Source organism: Suricata suricatta, chromosome 16 (assembly GCF_006229205.1).
Source record: "Suricata suricatta isolate VVHF042 chromosome 16, meerkat_22Aug2017_6uvM2_HiC, whole genome shotgun sequence".
In the NCBI taxonomy this organism is placed as follows: domain Eukaryota; kingdom Metazoa; phylum Chordata; class Mammalia; order Carnivora; family Herpestidae; genus Suricata; species Suricata suricatta.
Genome location: NC_043715.1, coordinates 25,088,153 through 25,109,415, shown reverse-complemented (window position 1 = coordinate 25,109,415; position 21,263 = coordinate 25,088,153).

Below are 21,263 nucleotides of genomic sequence, written 5' to 3'. Positions count from 1 at the left end.
CCTGGTGTTGTGCCAAAGGGCTGGGTTCCGAGTCTTTCGAGGAAACAACGTGTGATCGACAAAGAAAGGTTTAGTTAGCCAATCACATGAGCTAAAGGTGCTTGCTCAAACTTAAAGACGACTAAGTTGGCTGGAGAGGCTGAGGTGGTGACTTCAGATTCGCCAAAGTAGAAGGAAATTATAGTAGTCCAGGCAACAGATGATGGTGGACTGGACTAGTTGGGAAGGTGGTGAAAAGCAATACCTAGAATAATGATCTCCAGACCACAGGGCATGGCTCTCACTGTCTCACCCCCCCACCGGACCAGCCACTTAAGTGGGGTGGTCACGTGGAACTGGCACCTTCAGAAGAGGTTGCTCATGTGTGCTGCCAGCATAATGCCCCTGGTAGCCTTGTGCCGTTCCCCCACCTGGCAGGCTGAATAGAGGTTGAGGGTGTTGAAGCCAAAGCCTTGAATCATGCCATAAGCCTCCAGGACCAGCAGAGAGGAATCAGTCCAAGATCCTTCCAGGATTAAGGGTTAAAACACAATATACTACACTTCTGGCCACAGGGTCTAATTAAGTTGACACCCAACAAGATGAAAACTTTCCAGTAGAGCATGTGAGACCTGAGCTTGTGCCCTCTGGCCTCTTGGAGCTTCCCTTGGGGAACACCTGGATGGCCCCCCACGGGAAACTGCAGGCACCGCTGAAACCTTTCCCCAGGAAGATAGTTCCCAAGTGTCAGCCAGCTTGGATAAGCCAGTGGGCTCCACTCTGATCTGCGGGCCAGAGTTCACTATGTATGTATGTAATGTACGTATTTATTTTTAAATTTTTTTAACATTTATTTTTGAGAGACTGAGTGCGAGCTGGGGAGGGGCAGAAAGAGAGGGAGACATAGAATGAAGCATGACGCAAGGCTCGAACCCACTAACTGTGGGTCATGACTTGAGCCAAAGTCGGATGCTAAAATGATTGAGCCACCTAGGCCCCCTTTTTTAAGTTTATTTTTATGTATTTTCAGAGAGAGAGAGAGAGATAGGCGCGCCCGCGTGCACACACACACACACACACACACACACGCACGCACGCAAGCGCTAGCAAGCGGGGGAGGGGCAGAGAGAATGGGAGACAAAATCCCAAGCAGGCTCCTTGCCACCATCACAGAGTCTGATTGGGGGGTTGAACCAGGAACGCGAGATCATGATCTGAGGCAAAGCCAAGAGTTGGATGTTTAACTGACTGAGCCCCCCAGGTGCCCCCACAATTCTTCTGGGCAGAAATCTCAGCTAGAGTACCCAGCAAATGCTCCTAAAGTGTTAATTCTTGTTTGAAAACCAAAATTTGGTGACCTGCAATAGCTCCCTGTATACAATAATCCTTTGTCAAGGGTCAATGTAATTGCGAATAAATAAAAGATAAAGATCAAAATAAGTAAATGAAGATGCAAGGTACTTTGGATTTTGGGTTTCCTGCAATGGCTAATCAAAACCCCAAGGGTCCAGCACCAGCACAAGAAGCAGAGACAGAAACACTGCTGAGAAGCAGCCTTCTCCTCTGAGTTACCATTCCAGGTGAGACCTCCTGCTGCTTCTTTTGTTTAAAAAAATCATAGAGCAGTGGGGAACCTGCTGGCTCAGTCAGTAGAGCATTCAACTCTTGATGGCAGGGTCGTGAGTTCAAGCCCCATGTTGGGGGTAGAGCCTACTTTTAAAATAATCAGAGTGCTGTAGTTTGCACGAATCACTTTTTTTTTTTAGTGTGTGTGTATGTGTGTAAGTGTTACTTGAGAGACAGAGAGGGAGAGGAACAGAGGGAGAGTGAGAATCCAAAGCAGGCTCCACACTCAGAGTGGAGCCCAACATGGGGCTCAATTGCACGACCCTGGTCATGACCTGAGCCAAAATCAAGTCTGACACTCAACTGACTGAGCCACCCAAGCACCCTCATGAATCACTTTCTTAATGAAATCAGAGTCTATTCAGATTTAGAGTTAGACCGCTAGACTAACTCTTCCTTATTTGTATTTAGATATGCACACCTGTTAGGTGGGAGAGACAGGTGTGGGGTGACAGCATAGACTGCAGGGGAAATTGGGGACAGTCGTATCTCATGCCACAGAGTGAATGTTATCACTGATGTGCATTAGGGCCTGCCTGCTGAGTGTTTTGTCACAGCTTTGTAAGTTTCTTCTTGATTAACCCAGGATAGGGGCAGGGGCCTCCTATAGGAGGCTGTACAGGCTGAGCAAAGCTGCCCTTAAACACAAAAAAAACTCTGAATTCTAGTCCACACTCTGCTTCCTACTGCCTGGATGGCTTTAGGGTAGTTTGTTTTCCTGTCTACACCATGGGGATAATAATGCGAATTCTAAACAATCATAAAATTAAATCTGGAGTACACTAAACTTTTGTATTGTTTGGATTATTTTTTTAACATTTATCCATTTTTTAAAATGTTTATTCATTTTTAAGAGAGAGAGAGAAAGAGCATGAGTGGGGAGGGGCAGAGAGAAAGGGAGACACAGACTCTAAAACAGGCTCCAGGCTTCAAGCTGTCAGCACTGAGCCTGACATGGGGCTCAAGCCCACGGACCAGACCACGAGATCATGACCTGAACTGAAGTTGGACACTCAACTGACTGAACCACCCAGGTACCCCAATATTTATTCATTTTTGAAAGACAAAGAGAGACAGAGCATGAGTAGGGGAGGAGCAGAGAGAGAGAGGAAGACACAGAATCTGAAGCAGGCTCCAGGGTCTGACCTGTCTGCACAGAGCCCAAGGAGGGGCTTCAATTCAAGGACTGCAAGATCATGACCTGATCTGAAGTCTGAAGCTTAACCAGATGAGCCACCCAGGCGCCACTTGTTTGAATTCTTAATAAGGACAACAGATTATATTTGCAATTTAAAAAGCAAAAAGAGTGATGCCTGAGGGGCTCAGTCAGATAAGCATGTGACTTGCTATCAGCTCAGGTTGTGGTCTCACTGTTCTGGGATGGAGCCCCGCAGAATGCGCTGACAGCATGGATCCTGCTTGGGATTCTCTGCCCCTCCCCTGCTGTGCTCTCTCTTACCTTCTCAAAAAATCAAAATAAAAAGGAAAGGGGCACCTGGCTGATTTAGTCGGTAGAACACGTGACTCTTGATGTTGGGGTCATGAGTTGGAGCCCCATGATGGGTGTGGAGCCTACTTAAAAAAAATAAATTAGGGGCGCCTGGGTGGCTCAGTCGGTTAAGCCTCCGACTTCGGCTCAGGTCAGATCTCATGTTCGTGGGGGTTCGAGCCCCGCATCGGGCTCTGTGCTGACAGCTGGCTCGGAGCCTGGAGCCTGCTTCCTGTTCTGTGTCTCCTTCTCTCTCTCTGCCCCTCCCCCTCTCATGCTCTGTCTCTCTCTCTGTATCAAAAATAAATAAAAACATTAAAAAAAATTTTAAAAAATAAATAAATTAATTAAAAACTTGTTAAATAAATAAATAAATACTGTGGAATGATTACCACAAGTTTAGTTAACAACTAATCACCTCACAAATATTTTTTTCTTCTGATGAGAACTTTTATGACTTACTGTGCTGGAAGCTTTCAAATATACGAGACAGTATTGTTAACTGCAGTCACCATGCTGTATATTATATCCCCAAAACTTACACATCTTATAATTGGAAGTTTTTACCTTTGGTCCACCTTCATCCATTTTCCCCATCCCCCCAAAATAAGATTTTTTGTTATTTATTTATTTTTAAATGTTTTATTTATTTATTTTGAAAGAGAGATGAAGAGAGAGAGGACAAGCAGAGAAGGGGCAGAGACAATGGGAGAGAATCCTGAACAGGCCAGGTGCTGTCAGCACAGAGCCCAACATAGGGCTCGACTCACAAACTAGGAGATCATGACTTGAGCCAAAGTCTTATGATCAACTGAATCACTGAGGTGCCCCCAAAATAAGATTTTTAAAACCAAAATGTGGCCTCACCTATGTACTTGCCTCACAGAGTTGCTGTAAATAGAATTGAGAGAGAGAGAGAGAGTGAGAGTCTTTGTGTGTGCGTGTGTGTGTGTGTGTGTGTGTGTGTGTGTGTGTGTGTGCGCGCGTAAGGACAGTCCTGTGCACTGGGGTTCTAAACTCCTCTTTTTCCTTTGCTCTCTGCCAGCTGATGAGAGAGCTGCCCTCTCTTTAACCCTCACTGAGGAGACGGTGGCTCGCCTCACTGAAGCCATTGTCCTCTGTGTTGTAGAATATGTTGCAGGTGTCCTCTCAGAGTCTGGGGTTGAGGGGAGTCTAGAGGCTGTGGGCAGAGAACCAGAGTCAGGCTGTGAGGGCAGGGCCCCCCCCCCCCGCCCCGGCTCACCTCCATCCCCGTGGCAGTCACTCCATCTCCTGCTGTATTAATTACCCCTGATCAATCTACACCTGCCTACCGGGCGGCATTGCTTACCTCTGGCCTACGGATGGCAGAGAGCAAGCTGCCTCAGAGGTACGCGTGCCAAGGACTGGAAAGAGACAGGCCCTACTGCTGCCAGTGTGACGTGGCAGTAACCAAACTTTAGCCGAGTGTCATGTTCAGCTGGTAGTTGCTCCTTCTGTTTCCTGCTCCAAAGCTCTGAAACCAGAAAAGACAAATAAAAGCTGAGAAGCCTCCTTCTGATGGTAACAGAGATCATGTCTAACATTAGTGGGTTGCTCACTGTGTGCCAGGGCCTGCTCGGAGCCCTTTACCTGCCTTGTCTCCTTTATTCACCATAAAGCAGGGATATTGTGAGCACTCCCCTTTTACAGATGAGGAAAACAAGGCACACAGCCAGTCAATGGCAGAGCCTGGATTCGAACCCCAGTTGGTGCCACTTCCAGGCCTGCAGCGTTAGCCACTTGGCTATGCTGCCTCCTGAAGGAGTAACACTGAACTCTATTCAGAATTTCAGCACATCTGACATCTTTCAAATTAGCCTGATTTCCAGATAGGAAAACCTGTGTGAAACTGAATAAAGGAAACCTTATTAAAAATGGCGTCAGAAGGCCAGAAAGGGGAGGTCTCAGAACATCCTCAATTGCAGACCCCAAGAAGAAGAGGCCTCCGTTGTATTCTCCACAGGAGGAAGCCTATACTTTACCACCCCAGCAGGAAGAAGAAAGGTTTCCTCCTCTTCCAAGCAACAGCCCAGCCAATGAGAGACTGTCACAACTCAGTCAATGAGAAGTCACAACACTTCAAACTCCCAGTTTTCTCCAATGGACTTTCAGTTTACAACAGCCCCATCCAACACTCCAGCTTCCTCTGTGAAAGGTGGTTCATCTCTTTCCTCCCGACGTGTCTGGTTTTGCTACAGCTTGCTTGTTCTGAATTGCAATTCTCAATTATTCCTGAATAAACCTATTTTGCTGGCAAAATAATTGACAATTTTATCATTAAAGTTAACACGGCTGGGCAGGGTGGGCGAGGGTTGGGGCTCAGTCCGGTAAACAACCAATTCTTGATTTCGGCTCATAATCTTACAGGTTGGTGGGTTCCAGTCCTGAGTCAGGCTCTGTGATGACAGTGCAGAACTTTCTTGGGATTCTCTCTCTCTCTCCGCGCCCCTCACCTGCTCCCGTGCTCACGCTCTCAAAATAAACAACAACAAAAACCCCACAGGTGGAGGAAAGGCCAAGGTCAAAGTTTAATCCCTATCCTCCAAATGTATCCCAATCTTTCCATGGGTCTCCATCTCCAGCGCTCTTGTTCGTTCTGGTCCATCCGTCACTGTTACCTCTGTCTGGACCGCAATGACAGTTCAACTCTTGAGGCAAACCTCTCTGCCCCCGCCTCCCTTTTTTAAAAGTAAGCTCTATGCCCAATTTGGCGCTTGAACTCACGACCATAAAATCTAGAGTTGCCTACTCTTAACTGACTGAGCCCACAGGGCACTTTTGGAGGCAAACCCTTTTAGTGAAAAATTCCATCCTAATTTAAGTACTCTCTGATGCCAAATGTGACCGTTTAAAAGAATAACAGCAATTGGGGCGCCTGGCAGACTCAGTTGGTAAAGCACGGGACTCTTCATCTCAGGGTTGTCATGAATTCAAGTCCCAGCTTTGGCCTAAAGCTTACTTAAAACAGAAAAAAAGAAAAACTCTAAAAGAATAAAAACAATGAAACACTTATTTATCCCTTAATATAATAGCAATTTTTATCCCTTAGTATAATAATAATAATAATGAAAACACTTTTTACAAATCTAACATGATTCTTGCAACACTTTGAGCTAAATATTTAATGTATATTTTGCAGATTATGTGGAAGGTAAAGATGGCCACAAATTCTTTGTCACCACTCTCCTGGAGGGATCGGGCCTTGCTCCCCTCCACTTGAATGTGGTGATAAGCTTTACATCAGGGTTCCCACCTCTCCCTCCTCAGCTGGCGTAGGGTGGGGGGGGGTAATATGCTAGAATGCCTCACAGAAGGGAGATAAACACCTGTTCATGGTTACCAGTTCATTAGAAGGAAGCTAGTAAAAGATGCCGATGAACAGCTGATAAAGAGGTACATAGGAAGAGGTCCAGAAGGGTCCCGAGTGCAGGAGCTTCTGTTCGGTGGAGTTGGGGTGTGCCACACTCCTGGCATGTAGATGTGTTCACCAACCCAGAAGCTCTCTGAACCACATACGTTTAGGATTTTTATGGATGCTTCATGCAGGCATAACTGATCAATAACTCAATCTCCAACCCTTCTCTCCATCTTGGATGATGGGGGGTGGGGCTAAAATTGCCATGCTTCTTCTTTCAGGTCACTAGCCCCTGTGCAGAAGCTACCCAGGAGCCTGCCAAAGGTCACTTCATTAGAACAAAGCACATTCCTATCTTCCTATCACCCAGGGACGCCAAGGGAATTAGGAGCTCTATGTCAAGAACCAGGGTAAAAGAACAGATGTTAGCACAACAGATGTTCCTAGCGTCCTTATTACTTAGGACATTACAAAGATTTTAGGAGCTCTGTACCAGAAATTGGGGGCAGAAGCCAATATCCATACTTTCTATTATTTAACTAAGTGTGTTGTTATCAAAGAATGAAGAAGGGGGTCAGGCAGTCTGTTTCAACAAATATTGTACTATATGGATAGGGAAAACAAGGCTCAGGGCAGCTGGGTGGCTCAGTCGATTAACTGTCCAACTCTTGATTTCGGCTCAGGGCATGATCTCACGGGTTACGGAATCAAGCCCTGTCCAGCTCTGCACTGACAATGCACTGCTTGCTTGAAATTCTCTCCCTCTCTCTCTCTGCCCCTCCCATCTCTCTCTCTTTCAAAGTAAATAACTAAACATTTTTTAAAAAGGAAATCAAGGCTCAAATCAAATCAAATCAAGTCTCAGTAACCACCTAAATCCTCATAATAAGCAAAAAAGCTACAATTCAAACATGGCTTATAGTAGATGTTCCATTTTGACTTCCCTTCCTTAAAAATAATTTTGGGGCACCTCAGTGAGTAAGATGGTTAAGCGTCTGACTTTGGCTCAGGTCATGATCTCATGGTTTGTGAGTCTGAGCCCTGCATGGGGATCCCTGCTGTTAGCACTGAGCCTCCTTTGGATCCTCTGTCTCCCTCTCCTTCTGCCCCTCTCCTCCTCTCAAAAAATAAACAAACATGGGGCCCCTGGGTGGCTCATTCAGTTAAGCGTCTGACTTTGGCTCAGGTCATGATCTCACAGTCCATGGGTTCAAGTCCTGAGTCAGGCTCTATGCTGAGTCGGGCTCAGGGCCTGAGAGCCTGCTTCATATTCTGTGTCTCCCTCTCTCTCTGCCCCTTCCCTGCTCACTCTCTGTCTCTGTCTCTCTCTCTGTCTCTAAAAATAACAAAGACATAACAAACAAACAAACATTTAATAATAATTTTAAGTTAGGGATACCTGGGTGGCTCAGTCTATTGACCGTCTGACACTCAATTTGGGCTCAGGTTGTGAGGGTCATCAGATGTAGCTGCACAGGCTGCTGAGCACGGAGCCTGCTTAAGATTTATTGTTTCTCTCTCTCTCTCTCCCTCTGCCCCTCTCCACTGTTTGCATTCTGTCTCTCAAAAAAAATTTTTTTAAGTAAAAAAATCAAACTCAGGTGGCTCAGTTGCTCAAACCAGTGTCTGACTCTGGATTTTGGCTCAGGTCATGATTTCACAGTTTGTGAGTTCAAGCCCCACAGAGGGCTCTGTGCTGCTAGCAGAGAGCCTGCTTGAGATTTTCTGTCTCTCTCTCTCTCTGCCTTTTCCCCACTCACTTTCTCTCTCAAACTTGGGGGGCACCTGGCGGCCCAGTCAGTTAAGTGTCTGACTTTTGATATTTTGTTATTTTTAAGAGATTTTATTTTAAAGTAATTTCTACATTGATATGGAGCATGAACTTAGAATTCTGAGATCAAGAGTTGTATATGTTGCTGACTGAGCCAGGCAGGCATCTTTCTTACCTCAGTATTTTTTTTTTAATTTTTTTTAATGTTTTATTTATTTTTGATACAGAGAGAGACAGAGCATGAGAGGGGGAGGGGCAGAGAGAGAAGGAGCATAGAACCAGAAACAGGCTCCAGGCTCTGAGCTAGCTGTCAGCACAGAGCCTGATGCGGGGCTCGAACCCACGAATGTGAGATCTGACCTGAGCCGAAGTCGGAGGCTTAACCGACTAAGCCACCCAGGCGCCCCTTACCTCAGTATTTTTAAACAAAGTGCTTGTACTGCTATTTCTTTTTTTTCTTCCAAATTTTTATTTAAATTCCAACCAATTAACACACAGTGTAATCTTGGCCTCAGGAATAGAACCCAGTGATTCATCACTTCCATATAACCACTAGTGCTCATCATAACAAGTGCCCTCCTTTTTTATTTAAGTTTTTCTTTATTGAGAGAGAGAGAGAGACAGACAGACAGACAGACAGACAGAAAGATATGAGTGGGGGAGAGATAGAAAGAGAGAGAGTCTGAAGCAGGCTTCTTGCCATCACTGCTTGATCTCAAGAACTTGAGATCATGACTTGAGCTGAAATCAAGAGGTGGGTGCTTAACTGACTGAGCCACCCAAACACCCCAGCCCCACAAATGCGCTCCTTAATATGTGTCACGCATCTAGCCCATCCCCCACCCTCTTCCTTCCATTTACCCTCAGTTTGTTCTCTATCCTTTATGGTTTGCTTCCCTCTCTCTCTCTCTCTTTGTCTCTCTCTCTTTTTTCCCTTCCCATATGTTCATCTGTTTCATTTCTTAAATTACACATATGAGTGTAATCATATGGTATGTCTTTCTCTGACTCATTTCACTTAGCATAATATATTCTAGCTCCATGCATGTCATTGCAAGGGTCAAGACTGCAATCTTTTTTATGGCTGAGTAATGCTCCATTGTGTCTACATACCACATCTTTTTTTTCCATTCATCGGTCAATTGACACTTGAGCTCTTTCCATAGTTTGGCTATTGTTGATAATATTGCTATAGACGTTGGGGGTTCATGTACCCCTTGAAATCTGCATTTTTGTATCTTTGGGGTAAATACCTAATAGTGCCATAGAATAGTTCTATTTTTAAATTTGTGAGGAACCTCCAACCTTTTCCAGAGTGTGTGCATCAATTTGCATTCCCACCAACTGTGTAAGATAGTTCCCCCTTCTCTGCATCCCCACCAACGTCTATTGTTTCTAGTGTTGTTAATTTTAGCCATTCTGACAGATGTGAGAATCTTATTGTGGTTTTGATTTGTAGTGTCCTGATGATGAGTGATGTTGAGCATCTTTCCTTTTTATGTCTGTTAGCTATCTGGATGTCTTCTTTGGAAACATGTTCATGTGGTTTTGATTTGTATTTTCCTGATGATGAGTGATGTTGAGTATCTTTTCTTTTCATGTCTGTTAGCTATCTAGATGCCTTCTTTGGAAACATGCCTGTTCATGTCTTTTGCCCGTTTTTTCACTGGATCATTTGTTTTCTGGGTGTTGAGTTTGTTAAGATTTTTTGCTGTTTGTTTATTCATTTTTGAGAGAGAGAGAGCAGGGAAGGGGTAGAGTGAGAGAGGGAGACAGAGGCTCAGAAGCAGGTTCCAAGGTGTCAGTTCAGAACCCAACAAGGGGCTTGAACTCACAAACCATGAGATCATGTCCTGAGAGGAAGTCAGATGCTTAGCTGACTGAGCCACCCACGCAACCTGAGCTTGATAAGTTCTTTATAGATTTTAGATACTAACCCTTTATCAGATATGTCATTTGCAAATATCTTCCCATTCTGTAGGCTGCCTTTTAGTTTTGTTGATTGTTTCCTCAATCAATGTGCAGAAGCTTTTTATCTTGATGAAGTTCTAGTAGTTCACCTTTGCTTTTGATTCCCTTGCCTCTGGCCATGTGTATAGTAAGAAGTTGCTAAGGCTGAGGTCAAAGAGGTTGCTGCCTGTGATCTCCAGAGTTTTGATGGCTTCCTGTCTCACCTTTAGGTCTTTCATCCATTTTGAGTTTATTTATTTATTTATTTATAAATGTTTATTCTTGAGAGTGAGAGAGAGAAGCAAACACGCACACTTACACACATGAGGAGGGAGGGGCAGAGAGAGAAGGAGACACAGAATCCATCCCAAGCAGGCTCTACTCTGTGAGGCAGGAATTATTATCTCCATTTATATGTGAGGAATGAGGTTAAGAAAGACTAAGTGGCTTGCTCAAGGTTATGAAACTAGGTAGTGTAACACCTAGGATTTAAATCCAAATGTGATGAACTCCAACACTATCATTCTTTTTTTTTTTTTTTAAGTTTTTATTTATTTGAGGGGGAGAGGGGCAGAGAGAAACAGAGACCAAAGTGGGCTGTGTGCTGAGAGCAGCAAGTCTGGGCTCAAACACATGAACTGTGAGATCATGACCTAAGGCAACTGACTGAGCCAACCAGTGTTGGCTGTGTTGGTTGTGTATGATGAAGGGAGGAAGGGGCCTTGTCATTCTTCTGCATGTTGCTGTCCAGTTTTCCCAACACCATTTGTTGAAGAGACTGGTTTTTTTTTTTGTTTGTTTTGTTTTTTTTACATTGGATATTCTTTCCTGCTTTGTCAAAGATTAGTTGACCATATAGTTGTGGGTCCATTTCTGGGTTTTCTATTCTATTCTGTTGATCTGTGTATCTGTTTCTGGGCCAGTACCATACAGTCTTGAGGTCTACAGCTTTGTTATATAGCTTGAAGTCTAGAATTGTGATGCCTCCAGTTTTGTTTTTCTTTTTCAGGACTGCTTGGGCTATTTGGGGTCTTTTGTGGTTCCCTACAAATATTAGGATTTTTTGGTTCTAGCTCTGTGAAAAACACTGGTGATATTTTGATAGGGATTGCTTTAAATGTGTAGAGTGCTTTGAGTAGTATAAGCATTAACATTTTAAAAAATGTTTTATTTATTTTTGAGACAGAGAGAGACAGAGCATGAGAGGGGGAGGGGCAGAGAAAGAAGGAGATACAGAATCTGAAGCAGGCTCTTAGGTTCTGTGCTGACAGCTCAGAGCCTGACATGGGGCTCGAACCCACAAATATGAGATTATAACTTGACCTGAAGTGAGAGGTTTAACCGACTGAGCCACCTAGGCACCCTGTAGTATAAGCATTTTAACAATGTTTGTTCTTTCAGTCCATAAGCATGGAATATTTCCCCATTTCTTTGTGTCCTCTTCAATTTCTTTCATAAGTGTTCTATAATTTTCAGAGTACAGGTTTTTTACCTCTTTGATTAGGTTTACTCCTATATATCTTATTGATTTTGGTGCAAATGTACATGGGATAGATTACTTGATTTCTTTTTGTGTATTTTGTTTATTGGTGCATGCTGCTATTTCTTTATTTAAATACTTAAAGTATGGGGTGCCTGGGTGACTCAGTCAGTTGATCATCCGACTTTGGCTAAGGTCATGATCTCATGGTTTGTAAGTTCAAGGCCCATAGTGGGCTCCCTGCTGTCAGTGCAGAGCTGGCTTCAGATTATCTGTCCCCCTCTTTTTCTTCTCCTTCCTCCACTCACATTCTCTCTCAAAAATTAACTTTACATAAATAAATAAACACTAAAAAAATCTAAAAGCAGTAACTATTGACTAATGATTTAGCTTTCTTACACCTGCACTCTGAAGTCCCTTTTATTTACTTAAAATTGTTATTGGTTTATCTTAAGTAATATCTTTACCCAAAGTGGAGCTCAAACTCACAGTCCCAAGAGTCTCATGCTCTCCCAACTGAGACAGCCAGGCACCACCCTTCCTCCCCCCTTTTTTTTTTAAATTTTTTATTTATTTTTGAGGGTCAGAGAGAGCCGGTGGGAGGAGGGGAGAGGCAGAGAGAGGGGGACACACAGAATTAGAAGCAGGCTCCAGGCTCTGAGCTGTCAGCACAGAGCCTGACGTGGGGCTCGAACCCACAAACTGTGAGATCATGACCTGAGCTGAAGTTGGACACTCAACCAAGGAACCACCCAGGGCCCCCCCTTACTCCCTTTTTAAAACGAGGTTATGTCACACTACACGCCTTTGGGTTAAATAATCAGTACGTACATTATTATGAGTATGTAACATTGTTTACAGCAGTGCTAGGTAGTTTACGATGATTACATGTCCTTTTTTTGTAAAACTTTGTTTTCCTGTTGGTAATAATTGCCATGCTTTCCCATTTGCTTTATTATACACATACTTATCCAAATGCTTCAATAGATCTTAAATAATTATTTCAAATGCTTAGACAAATCATATAACCTCTTAGTTTTGTTTTTACCCTGGAGCACTTCCTTCTATAGCTCTCCATATTCCTGCTCCAACTGAACTGGCCACATGTTGGTCTGCTGCCCTCCTGCAACTATGATGCTCATCCTTTATTCTGTTTCCTTGATGCTTTGCCTTCTACTTTCTTTTTTGCAGCTCTGTTTTGTTGAACCATATTATCCACTGACGTTCTAAGAAAGACTGAATAGGATGCATATTTATTTAGCCATTATTTATCTGTAAATACATTTTTAAGTTTATTTATTTTGAGAGGGGAGGGGCAAAGACAGAGAGAGAATCCCAAGCAGGATCCAGCTCTGACCTCTCAGCACAGAGCCTGAGCAGGGCTCAAACTCATGAACTGAGAGATCATGACCTGAGCTGAAGTTGGATGCTTAACCAACTGAGCCACCCAGGTGCCCCTATGTGTAAATATTTTTAAAAAAATAATTGGTTGTGTACTGATTTTTAAAAAAGTAGTCTTGTGGGTTAAACATCAGACTCTTGATTTAGACTCAGGTCCTTATCTCAGGGTTTTAAGATTGAGCCCCCTCATAGGGCTCCGTGCTGGGCTTGGATCCTGCTTAAAATTGTCTCACCTCTCCCTCTGCCTCTCCCCTGTCTGTGTGTGCATGCAAAAAGAAAAGAGAAAAATGAAAAGTAAAGAAAAGAAAAGAAAGCAAAGCAAAGCAAAGGGAAAAGAAAGGAAAAAGAAAGAAAAGAGGAGAAAAGAAAGGAAAAGAAAATGTAGTCTCTACACTCACCATGGGGCTCGAACTTACCATTCTGAAATCAAGAGTCATATGGGCCTCTGAGGGGATTCAGTTGGTTAAGTGTCTGACTTTCAGGTATTGCATCAGCCTCTCTGCTGTCAGCACAGAGCCTGCTTCAGATCCTCTATCCCTGTCTGTCTCTGTTCCTCCTTTGTTCGCTCACTCTCTCTCTCAAAAATTAATAAATAATTTAAAAAAATCATCTGCTTCTCTGACTGAGGCAATTAGGCACTCCATGGGTAAATATTTTTATTTTAGCCTCACATTTGACTGAGAATTTGGTTGTGTAGTGAAACTTCAGTTGAAAATGTTCACTGAAAATTATGAACACATAGGGCACAGGGGTGGCTCAGTTGATTGAGAGTCTGACTTCAGCTCAGGTCATGGTCTCAGGGTTTGTGTGTTCAGGCCCCGCCCCGCATTGGGCTCTCTGCTGTCAGCGTAGAGCCTGCTTGAGCAGGGGAGGGTTAGAGAGAGAGGGAGGCATAGACTCTGAAGCAGGCTCCAGGCTCTGAGCTAGCAGTTAGCACAGAACCTGATGCGGGGCTAGAACCCACGAACCATGAGATCATGACCTGAGCTGAAGCTGACGCTCAACCACCCAGGCACCCCAGACTTTTTATATTTTGAAAATGAAATGACTAGGTATCATATCATAGCCTCCAACGTAGGGCTCAAACTTGAAACTCTGACATCAGGAATCATGTGCTCTACTGACTGAGCCAGCCAGGTACCCCTACGTATCATATTTTTTGGCATTTATCCAAATACTTAGTGTTCTCTGAACTTCCCGCATCTGAGGTTTGATGTGTGACATTAATTTAGGGGGAATTCTCAGTCATTACTTTTCCAAATATTTTTTTTGGTTCCTTTCTCTCTTCTGGTACTCCTGTTATGTATATGTTACTCCCTTTGTGTGGTTCTACAGTTTTTGGATTTCGTTTTCTGTTTTTCTTTTTTTTCTTGTTTGTAAAAAACATTGTAATGTTAATTACTTTTTTTAAAGTTTATTTATTTATTTTGAGAGAGAGTGAGAGTGAGAGTGAGCACCAGCTGGAGAAAGGCAGGGAGAAGGAGAGACAGAATCCCAAGCAGGCTCTACACCATTAGCACAGAGCCTGATGCAGGACTTGAACTCACATACTGTGAGATCATGCCATGAGGTGAGATCAAGAGTCAGATGCTTAACTGACTGCACCACCCAGGTGCTCCTATTTTTGAGAGAGAGAGAGAGAGAGAGAACAAGCTGGAGGAGCGAAGAGAGAGGGAGACACAGAATCTGAAGCAGACTCCAGGTTCTGCACTGTCAGTACAGAGCCTGGTGCAAGGTTCGAACCCACCAACTGTCAGATCATGAGCCGAGCAAAAGCTGGATGCTTAATGGACTGAGCCATCCAGGCACTCTGTCTTTTTTTTTTTTTTTTCTATTTACTTTTCAGGTTTGGAGGTTTCTACTGAGATATCCTGAAGCGCCAGAGTCTTTCCTGAGCTGTATCCCATCTTCCTGTATGGCCATCAAAGGCAGTCGTCATCTCTCTTACAATGCTGTTCATTTCCGGCACTTCTGTTTGGTTCACCGTTCTGCTTCCACTGTCCACGTGTTTTTGCGTGGACACCAGGGCGCTGTCAGCATAATGATCATCCTTGTTTTAAGTTCCTTGTCTGTTGATTCTGACATCCTTGCCATATCTGAATCTAGAGATCCGATGCTTGCTGTTTCTTCAAACTGTATTTTTGGACTTCAATATGTCTGGTAATTTTTTTCTTGATAGCTGGACATAATGTACTGGGAAAAAGGAACTTTGGTAAATAGGCTTTTCATAAAGGGGTGGCAAGGCGTTGGAGGAAGGGAAGCATTCTGTTGTCCAATAATTAAATCATAGCCATCAGGAGTGCCTGGGTGGCTCAGTTAAGTGGCCGATTCTTGATTTCAGCTCAGATGGTGATCTCAAGGTTTGTGAGTTTCGGCTCTGCGCTGATAGTGGGATTTCTCTCTCCGTTCCCCACCTCACCACCCCGCCCCCTCCTCAAGCCCCTCCCCCTCTCTCAGAATAAACAAACAATAAATCACTGTCTTCAGTGATTCTGTGCCTCTGGACCGTGAACCTTACACACGCTTCTCGTTTCTCTCCCCAGTCCTCCCTAGATGGGACAGGGCCAGGAGAAGGAACTGACCTGGCCTGTTTCCCTTCCTCCACATGGTAGGCTAGAGCTGCTGCAGTGGGTATTTCCCTTCCCTTCTGTCAATTAGGCTCTGGTTAAATTTGAAGTTTCCCCCGAGGGCGTATCTTGCGAGGGACAGAATGCTGTGGCGTGTTTCAAAATGGCTCCATCTACTTTCCCTCCTAGAAACTAAAGGGGGTTTTCTCTGACCTTTACCAAGAGAACCTGCAAAGCTCCGGGAGGTAAAATGCACAAAAGCGTGACCCTCTCATGACTGGGGACCTTCGTGTTTTTCTCTCTCAGATTTGTGCACATCACACCGAGCCTATAGCAGGTCCTTGGTCACAGTTCAGGCTGCCAGTCCCGGCAGAGGCCTCTGCTTGTGAGTTTCTGCCCTGTACTTGCTTGTCACTCCCTCCAACGTGCTGGGGCAGCGGTGTGCCCCATATTCCGACTTCCCTCACAGATCTCAGGAGCGTTGTTGACCCCTCTGTTTGTTCAGCTTTTTGACTTGTTGCTAGGATGGGGTGGCCACTTCCCAGCTTCTTACATGCTGGACTGGAACTATACCAACTTTTCTTTCTTTCGTTCTTTCTCTTCTTTCGTTCTTTCTTTCTTTCTTCCTTTCTTTTCTTTTTCTTCCTTCCTTCCTTCCTTCCTTCCTTCCTTCCTTCCTTCCTTCCTTTTTCTTTCTTTCTTTCTTTCTTTCTTTCTTTCTTTCTTTCTTTCTTTCTTTCTTTCTCTTTCTTTCTTTCTTTCTTTCTTTCTTTCTTTCTTTCTTTCTTTCTTTCTTTCTTTCTTTCTGTTCACAAACTCTTAATTTGTGATGTTCTGGGTTTTTCTTTTATTCAGTTTTATTCATTCATTTATTTTTTAATTTACATTTCAGTTAACATACAGTGCAATATTGGTTTCAGAAGTAGAATTCAGTGATTCATCACTTATATATAACACCCAGTGCTCATCCCAAGTGCCCTCCTTAGTACCCATCACCATCTAGCCCATCTCCCACTCACCCCCTTCCTTCAACCCAGAGCTTATTCTCTATTTTTAAGAGTCTCTTGGGGCTCCTGGGTGGCTCAGTGAAGCATCTGAATGCAGCTTAGGTCACGATCTCACGATTTGTGGAACTGAGCCTTGTGTTGGGCTCCACGTTGACAGTGCGGAGCCTGCTGGGGATTCTCCCTCTCTCTCTCTCTGCCCCTCCTTCCACGTACACATGCATATGTTCTCTCTCTCAAATCAATAAACATTTGAAAACTACTTTTTAAAGAGTTTCTTATGGTCTGTTTCTCTTGCTTCTCTTCCCCCACGTTCCCATATATTCATATAGGAATGAAATCATAGGGTGTTTGTCTTTCTCTGATTCACTTATTTCACTTAGCATAATACATTCTAGCTCCATCCACATCATTGCAAATTACAAGATTTTATTCTTTTTGATGGCTGAGTAACATTCTGTTGTATATATTTGACTGTGATGTCTTGGCAATCAATGGCTGGCTTTTGTTGAATTTAATGGGAGTTCTCTGTGCTTCTTGGATTTTGATGTTTGTGTCCTTCCCCAGATTTGGGGAAGTTTTCAAATATAATTTGCTGACATAAACCTTCTGCTTCTTTTTCTTTTTTCATCTTCTGGAACTCCTATGATATGAATGTAGTTAGGTTTTAAAAAATTGTTGAATTCTCTAAATCTGCCTTCATAATCCTTGACCTTTGTTTCACTTTTCAGCTTTATTATTTTCCATAATTTTATCATATCTATATTGTTAATTTTACTCTTCTGTCTTGTCCATCCTCGTTTTTATGGCTTTCATTAGGGTTTGCATTTTGGTTACAGCATTTTCATTTTTGACTAGACTAGATTTTATTTATTTATTGGTTTGTTTGTTTGTTTAGAGGCAAAGAGAGAATCCCAAGCAGGCTCTGCACTATCTGTACAGAGCGTAATGCGGGGCTTGAACACATGAACTGTGAGATCATGACCTAAGCCGAAATCAACAGTTGGACAGATGCTTAACTGACTGAGTCACCCAGGCGCCCCCCTGTTCTTTCTTTTAAATTTTTTTCCTAAAATTTTTAATATTTATTTTTTGAGAGACAGAGAGACAGAATGTGAGCGGGGGAGGAGCAGACACACACACACACACACACACACACACACACACACACACAGAATCTGAATCAGGCTGCAGGCCCTGAGCTGTCAGCATAGAGCCTGACATGGGGCTTGAATCCACAAACCACAAGATCATTATCTGCCCATGCTTAACCAACTGAGCCACCGAGGCACCCCTTTTATTTTCTTTTTCTCTCTTTCTTTGTTCCTTCCTTCCTTCCTTCCCTTTCTTTCCTTCTTTTCCTTCCTTTCTTCATTTTTTTTAAAAGTTATTTTATGGGGCGCCTGGGTGGCTCAGTCGGTTAAGCCTCCGGCTTCGGCTCAGGTCAGATCTCACGTTCCTGGGTTCGAGCCCCGCGTCGGGCTCTGTGCTGACAGCTAGCTCAGAGCCTGGAGCCTGCTTCAAGTTCTGTGTCTCCTTCTCTCTCTGCCCCTCCCCCTCTCATGCTCTGTCTCTCTCTGTATCAAAAATAAATAAAACATTTAAAAAAAAGTTATTTTATTTATTTTGAGAGAGAGAGAGAGAGAGAGAGAGAGAGAGAGAGAGAGAGAGAAGCAGCAGAACCCCATGTGGAGCTTGAACTCACAAACCATGAGATCATAGCCTGAACCGAAATCAAGAGTCATTCAGATGCTTAATTGACTGAGCCACCCTCTGTTCTTTCTTTCAAGGTGAACTCATTTTGGAAGAACCACCACCATCACCACCACCACTACCAACAATAATAGAATGAACTAAAAACTTAAAAATAATCAAACAAAAGAAGCTAGATCCTAGGTGTGTCTTGGTCAGCTGCTGTGCTCTCTCTCTCCCTCAAGTTATGCAGTTGTTCAGTTAATCCTCAGATAGATTTCCTAGGTGTTCAAGATGGTTTGATGATGGTCTGTGTTTGAGGGACAAGACTAGCCCAGAGTCCGCTTACTCTGCTGTTATCTTAACTCCTCCCGTGATCCATCAATTTCATTTTTTTCTTTAAAATATTTTTTATGTTTTTTAATTTATTTTTGAGAGACAGAGAGAGACAGAGCGAGCAAGGGAGGGTCAGAGAGAGAGGGAGACACAGAATCTGAAGCAGGCTCCAGGCTCTGAGCTAGCTGTCAGTACAGAGCCTGACATGAGGCTCGAACCCACAAACTGTGAGATCATGACCTGAGCCGAAGCCGGACGATTAACCGACTGAGCCACCCAGGAGCCCCCACAATTGCTTCCCGTGATTATTGCAGTCCTGACCCCAGTATAGGGGCATCACTCAGGGATACTAGGCAGCAGCCAAATTACCAGGAGCCCTGGTGACTCGTAGGACTGGAGTCTTCTCTTTCTTTCCTTTTTAAAAATAATTTTTTAAACATTTTATTTATTTTTGCGAGACACAGAGAGAGACAGAGTATGAGTACGAGGGTCAGAGAAAGAGGGAGACACAGAATCCGAAGCAGTCTCCAGGCTCTGAGCTAGCTGTCAGCACAGAGCCCGATGCAGGGCTCAAACCCACGACCTGTGAGATCATGACCTGAACTGAGGTAACTGAGCCACCCGGGTGCCCCCCCCCCCTTTTTTTTTTAAAGAGAGACAGAAAGCTGGGGGAGAGGCAGAGAGGAGGAAGGGGAGAGAATCCCAAACAGGCTCCACACTCAGCGTGCTGTCTGACATGGGACTTGATCCCACAACTCTGGGATCATGACCTGAGCCAAAACCAAGAGGCAGAAGCTCAACCCAGGCACCCCTTGAAGTCTCCTCTTTCATAAGAAGAAATTACACAGAGGTGACCTCTATTGACCAAAAGAAGGAATTGCAGTTACAGGCTCCCTTCCTTCCCTCCAGCACAGGGAAATGACCCATACAATTCCTGCCAGCCTCCAAGCACTTCACAAATGTTATTATGTCATTTGTTCTTGGATTTGCAATATTTACATCTACAAGGTGGGTACAATCACTCCACTTTAGAGCTGAGAAAAGCAGGGCTGAAAGAAGTGAACTGATTCTCTGGTTTTCCACAGTGTCAGAAGCATTACTGAGATCCACCCCAGGTCTGTCGGAGGCAGAGGCTTTGCTCTGCCCACCAGTCCCCTGTTACTCAAAGTGTGTTCCAAGCTCCAGAGAATGGGCAACACTGGGAGCATTAACGCCTCAGGCTTCCTAGACCTACTGAATCAGAACTTGTATCCTAAAGAGATAAAATTTTTGCATGTACATTAGGGGCACCTGGGTGGCTCAGTTCGTTAAGCCTCTGACTCTTGATTTTGGCTCAGGTCATGATCTCATGGTTATGAATTTGAGCCCCGAGTTGGGGCTCAGCATGGAGCCTGCTTGGGATTCTCTCTCCCTTCCTCTGCCCCTCTTGTACTCATGGTCTTTCTCTCAAAAACAAATAAATTAAGCTTTAAAACATTTTTGTATGTATATTAAAACTTGAAGAGTACCCTGACTCCCAAGAAGTGGTAGGGAAATCCCAGTTCTTTTGAGGAGACACTGATTTCTCATTTTATTCTGGGAATGTAGATTTCTGGCTACAAAACACTTCTGTCGTTTTTTCTGTGCTGTCTTTACATTGGCTCCCCTTCCCCCTGGGAGGTGGATAAGGTCAGTGATTATCACTCCAATTTTCAAGCTAGGGAAACCGAAGCCCAGAGGGGTGAAGCAGTTTGCCCGGAGCCCCTGGTCAGCAGGCAGCTCAGTAGTTGACGGGGATTGGCTGGGAGGCTGACCCGAAGGCTCAGAGATTTGGCGTTGGTGCCAGCACGGGGATGGAGGCGGCTCCCAAGCTTGCCTTCAGGGGTCAGAAAGCACTAGTCTGGCTCTGGGAGAGCCTTCTGCTCTCACTTGTTTATCCATGTGTGATAAGAGTACAGTGAGACTGCAATTTTATTACCAGTGTGTCCCTGAGCAAACTGTGTGATAATCTCTCTTAGCCTTCTCTCTCTCCAGAGCTGTTGTAAAGATCAAGTGAGGATGATGCAGGTGAAGTGCTGGCCTGAGGCAAGAATTCAACAAATGTTCCTTGCTATTCATTAATTTGCTCCACACCTATAGGACACTCGTTTACAATGGGCCAGGCTCAGGACTAAGACACCAGATGGGTAAGGAATGTTAAAAACAAAACCACAGGCCCAAGGTGGAGTCATTTGGCTCCAGGATAATTGCAGTTTCACCCTCCCCCAGAAAGGTCTTAACTGATCAGTCAGGAATTTTCTGATCAGCACCTAGGAGGCAACCAGTCACCTGAGCCCTCTCCATCCCCCGAAGGAAGATGAGCTAATCCACCGAAGACCCCCTGCCATTCCCTGGAAGGAAAGGTGACTTTGCCTGAAGCAATCCATTCTTTTCATTGGCTGATAACCACCTAGTCCCACTCCCCTTCCTGTAAACACCTTCCATTTAGCACAGCTCCTTGGAACATCTTTGTATTTACTACACAGGATACTGCTCGATTCATGAATTGCTTAATAAAGCCTATTAGATCTTCAAATTTGCTTGGTTGAATTTTTTTTTTTTTAAACAGGAGGT